At 39.6% G+C, this 5850-nt stretch overlaps 1 pseudogene; it reads left to right on the forward strand.

The window, feature by feature from the left end:
- Positions 1-3715: 3715 nt before the first annotated feature.
- Positions 3716-5133, forward strand: LOC100951402 (annotated as a pseudogene).
- Positions 5134-5850: the final 717 nt, after the last annotated feature.

A 5850-nucleotide genomic window follows, 5' to 3' on the forward strand; every position in this document is an offset into this window, starting at 1 on the left:
CAACACAGAGAAATTTGACATCATACCCTGGCAAATCAAATCATTCAAATAATACTCATCACCAGTTGGTTTGGCACTGGGAAGAAACATTACAAGCCCAATGATGGCCCACAACTCCTATAAAATTGTTCCTAGTAACTTCTCTCTCTGTGTAGAAAACTTTAGTGGTATTGTATCTGATTTAGGTGAGATCACCAGCTCACTCTGTTATCAGTCCTGCTGGTTTGATTCATATGATGGAGACTGGACTCACATATGATGACACAGACCTAAAAACAGAAAATGACAATGAAACACTTATTCACTGAAAGGAGTCATTGGCTTAATGGAAACTCTAGGCAAATGGAATGTCTCTATCATACATACAATTATGTGAGATAAACAACAGCTTTGTATATTGGATAGATCAAAATTCAGGCTGCATCTAGAAAGAAACTAGTCTTACTAATTGGTAAGAATATGCATGGATTGCTTTACCAAATCCATTGAAATCTCTTTCGCTGCCATCGTAGTGTAAACCACACCAGTCATTTAGTCATTTGAACTGGCAATGTACAGATGCCAATATGACAAAAAATAATCTCGATCTTCATATCACATATAAGTTGTAGGTAGTAGGATCAACTTTAAAACTCTTTGTATCTGGCCAGCATGGTGGCTCACATCTGTAATCCTAGCACTCTGGGAGGCTGAGGTGAATGGCTTGCTTGAGCTCCAGAGTTAAAGACCGACCTTCCAGAGTTAAAGACCAACCTGAGCAAAAGCAAAAACCTGTCTCTACAGAAAACTAGCTGAGCATGGTGGCCAGAACCTGAAGTCCCAGCTACTCAGGAGGCTGAGGCAAGAGGATTGCTTGAGCCCAAGAGTTTGAGGTTGCTATGAGCTATGATGATGCCATGGCACTCTATCTAGGGTGACACAGTGAAACTCTGTCTGAAAAACAAGAAAAACTACAAAAAACCCTCCAAACCTTTTTATTTCAGTAACACTGTATAATTAGTTCTTTGCAGTTTTATTAATTCTGGACACTGAGTTTGGGTTACTCTCACTCCTAATAACCAGATATAACTTTCTAAATGCTAGTGCTATTTTTAACTTGGAATTAATTTACACACAGAGGAGCACCCTACCCCCCAAATGAATTTCTTGTGAGGTTCCGAATTCAGTTATATAGAAGAGGGCTGGATTTCATTCTTTCCTTAGAGCACTGGTCCCTCCACTACGAATGGCTGGACTATAAAGGTTTGCACCTGCATTTCTGCAGCTCTTGAAAAAAACAAATCGGCAGTGAGCTTAAAATCAGTTATACTCCAAACAGGAGAGTTCTTGCTACTCAAAGCTTGACAAAGAGGAGCCTTTGTTCTTAAAAGAGAAAGGTGCTGCTTTGATGTCAGGAAGTCAGGAATTATATCCTCAAATTGTAAAGATCTGAAAGATCAGACCTGAGTGTTCCACCCAATTAGGGAGGCACAATCAATGGAACTATTTAGCTGGTTAAATCTCAGCTCTTGGGGACTTGGCTTCAGGGTATTTTTCAAGCTCTTGGTATCATCCTCCTATTAGCCATATTGATAATCTTCCTTGTACATTATGTTCTATCAATAGTTTTAAATGGTTGTTGATAGTCACTGACTTGTCAGATGATCTCCATGAGGACTGGACAACAAAAATGACCTGAATTTGAATTGCTGGAAGAACCTATTGGAGTTCTTGTTTCTGATCTTTAGATGACCACGAAGAGAGGAATATGTGGTGACAGAAAATAACACCTAATAGCTAGTCTCATTCTCAGTTCAACTCAGAGACTGACCAAAAGGGGGAGAATTGCCAAAGTATGGTTAAAATTGAGGCCACATTTTGGTATACCCACATAACTGAAACTTAAGCTGTTTCTTTCTTTCTTTCTTTTTTTTTTTTATGAGACAGAGTCTCACTCTGTTGGCCTGAGTGGAGTGCTATGGCATCATCAGAACTCACAGCAACCTCAAACTCTTGGACTTAAGCAATCCTTTTGCCTCAGCCTCCCAAGTAGGTGGGACTATAAGCAAATTCCTGAGCTCCACTATGCCTGGCTAAGTGTTTCGTTTGCTTGCTGTTCTGTTTTTTCCTTTTTCTTATAGAGTCAGGGTCTTGCTCTTGCTTAGGCTCATCTCCAACTCCTGAGCTGAAGGGATCCTCCCTCCTTGGCCTCCCAGAGAGCTGGGATTATAGCTCTGAGCCACTGTGTCTAGTCCCTTAATCCATCTTGATTCCCCAGAAATGAGTGCTCTAACCATAAATAAAACTTAAACTTTTTTTTCTGGTCAGTATAATAAAACTGAACCAATCAGTTATGGACAAATATGCTTACATAGCTCTACTTGCCCTAAGAGTATTTGTGAGTTTTTGAGACTGAGTCTTACTGTGTTACCCTAGGTAGAGTGCCATAGTATTTCAGCTCCTAACAACTTTGGGCTGGAGAGATCTTCTTGCCTCAGCCTCCTGAGTAGTTGGGACTTCAGGTGCTGGTTACAACACCTGACTATTTTTTTTTTAATTGTTGGGATTTAAATAGGGTACACAAAGCCAGGTTACATTGATTGCTTTTTTTTTTTTTGAGACAGAGCCTCAAGATGTCACCCTGGGTAGAGTGCTGTGGTGTCACAGCTCACAGCAACCTCCAACTCCTGGGCTCAAGCGAGTCTCCTGCCTCAGCCTCCCAAGTAGCTGGGACCACAGGCGCCCACCACAATGCCTGGCTATTTTTTGGTTGCAGCCGTCATTGTTGTTTGGTAGGCCTGGGCTGGATTCGAACCCACCACCTTAGGTATATGTGACTGGTGCCTTAGCCACTTAAGCCACAGGTGCCAAGCCTATTGCTTTTATTAAATAAGGACCCTCCTATATTTGTGTCTTTACTATTTTTATTTTTATTTTTTTAGAGATGGGGAGTCTCATTCTTGCTCCACCTGGTCTCAAACTCCTGAACTCAAGCAGTTCACTGAGCTTTGCCTCCCAGAGGGCTAGGATTACAGGTGTGAGCCACTGCCCCAGTTGCTCTAAGCATTTTAATAGCCAATCACAATAGAGATCAACGCACTTCCTCGTTGGTGCTTTATAAGCTGTACTGTAATTGTCGTGAATCAGTCTTCTTTACCAGTTTTGATCTGAAGTCTCCTGTTTGTGAACTGTTCTTTTGTATGCACTGTAAACTCTGATATTCCTTTTTGACTCGATCTGACTTTATTTTGACAGGGTCCTCCACATAGTTTGGGCTTCCCATAGCCTGGCGGTTTCAGGGTAGAATAGTGGTACTTCTTACTTGGCAGCTGTCTTCTCAAGAGCATGGGTTCCAAGAGAAGGGAAATGGAAGATCTCTCATGGTCTGGAGCTGGAAGCCCAGGCAGTGTTACTTTAGCAACATTCAGTAGGTTAGAGTCACAGAGTCCACTCATGTGAAGGGGAGAAAATGTAAGACCTTCTTCCCCTCAATGCACCTTATGGTGAGGAGAGTATCAGAGTGCTTGGGCCATATTTATTTCACCATGGAAGGAAAGGTCAATTTGGACCAGAAAGGTCAGAAAAAGCTGTACAGGGAAGAGAGTAGACAAGCTGGTTTTAAAGGATGTGGAGCATTTCAAAGAATGGAGTGTGAATAGGCCAAAAAAAAAAAAAAAAAAAAAAAAATACCCTGGTCTTCCTCCTCCTCTGCCCCAGGGCTAGAACACCTGCCAGTATGCAGCTGCACTTAAGTGCGGCTGGTGTCAACTGTCTCCACAATGTCCCCAAGAAACAGGATCAGGCTGGGGACAGCAAAAGGTGAAGCATAAAAAGTAGATTATTGAAGACAAAACTTTTGGTTTAAAGAATAAGAAAGGAACAAAGCAACAAAAGTTTATCAAGGCCGTTACACAGCAAGTTAAGTTCAGTCAACAAAATCCATATCAGGTAGCACAGGGAGAAGCTGAAAAACTGAAGAAAGATAAGAAAAAGACAGAACTGCAGAAACTTCATGAGCTGTTCAGTCCTCTAGCTGCTGCTCAAAAAAAAAAAAAAAATGAGGATTCCAAATCTGTGGTTGTGCAGATTCCAAATCTGCGAACTAGAAGAAGAATTCAACACACTTGATTTAGAAGAATGACACCAAACAGGTCACTGAAAAAGATTGAGTCAGCTCAGCATGAGTTGAAATTGACTACATTAATTTTTTTGTACTGAAAGAGATAAGGGTAAGTTTTCTCATGACTTGATTCTGGATAGAAAATGTGAAAAGAAAAATGTTTACATTAATGCAAAAGATGAAGACCCTGAAAAAGATACTCTGAATAACTGAGATGAGAAAAAGCTGGAAGAAGTCGTGAACAAGAAGCTGGGTGAGGCAAAGAAGAGAAAACCAAAAACTCAAATAGTACGCAAGCATTTTCTTGCAGCGGTTGAAAAGAACAAGTATGGCTGGTTTGGGGTATGCCCTGGAGGAGGGATATTTGCATGTATCATCCTGAACTTCCTCCTGGATTTCTGTTGAAAAATGATAACAAGAAAGAAGAGAAAGAAGAGAAAATTTCATTAGAAGATCTGATTGAAAGAGAGCATTCTGTCCTAAGTCCAAATGTTACCAAAATCCTTTTAGTACTCTGGAATCTTTTTTGCATGGAAGAAAGAAAAAGATCAGAAAAGACTAATAAACTTGAGCAAGATATGAAAATAAGGAAAGCTGACTTCAAAGCAGGAAAAGCATTCATGATCAGTGGCCAAGAAGTGTTTGAATTTTATCCTGAACTGTTCAATGATGATGAGAAGGAAACGGATGACACCCATTACAGCCAGGGAACAGATGGTGATAAAGTTGATGATTCAGTAAGTGTAAATAGATTTAGCCTACATATGCCAAAAGATGTAGACAAGATAGGTATCACTATAGCCAGTCTAGAAAGATTCAGCACATGTGCCTCAGACAAAGATAAAAACAAATTAAGTGAAGCCTCTGGAGGTGGGGCTGAAAATGGTGAAAGAAGTGACTTTGAAGAGGACGATGAAATTGAGGGACAGGAAAACGGAGCCACCCATGCTGTTCCTGTTGATGAAAATATTTGTACTGGGGAAGATTTGGACGCACTAGAAGAAGAATTAAAAACACTTGATTTGGAAGAATGACACCAAACAGGTCACTGAAAAAGACTGGCAGCTCAGCATGAGTTGAAATGAACTACATTAATTTTTTTTCTGCCTAGAATGAATAGAATCCCATGCTGATTCTGGAGGGATTAGCTTCCTCCTCCTCCAGAAAAAAAATAAAAGGAATTTATGTCTTCTCTTCTGACTAACTACAACTCATAGTAAGTTCAGAGTAGTTCATGATATATTGAAAATACAGCAGTTATTCAGAAAATGATTGATTGCCGTAACTGTCCACTCAAGTAGGAAGGGTAACTGCTTTGCCAGCTTTGGGGTTTAGTTGGGCATGTGTTACTACCAGGAACAACATAAATTTACATTTAACATACCTTTTATTTGACATAGTTTTTAATGAATGATTTAATTTTCTTAGTATTTATATGTTTAAAAGACCGCCTAAGACAAGAGTACCATACTTCATAAAAGGAACCTGAATATGCGGATTCAGTATTGTATATCTTTGGGCAATTAGATGAACCTTTAAAATGGAACTTCTTTTATCCAACAGAATCAGCTTCGATGCCCTGTGTTAAACTGTGTAAAAGTTTTCCCTCTTCTCTTTTGCAATAAAGTTGTAAATAAAGATCATAATACATTAAAATCTAAAGCAATTCAAACATCTAAATGTAGAACAGTAACAATGATGAAAAATACTTTCAAAATGCTTAGCAAAACAAGAATTATATTTCTTTTGCA

The sequence above is a fragment of the Otolemur garnettii genome, unplaced genomic scaffold, assembly GCF_000181295.1.
Source record: "Otolemur garnettii isolate 467f Iridium unplaced genomic scaffold, OtoGar3 scaffold00005, whole genome shotgun sequence".
NCBI classification, from domain to species: Eukaryota; Metazoa; Chordata; class Mammalia; order Primates; family Galagidae; genus Otolemur; species Otolemur garnettii.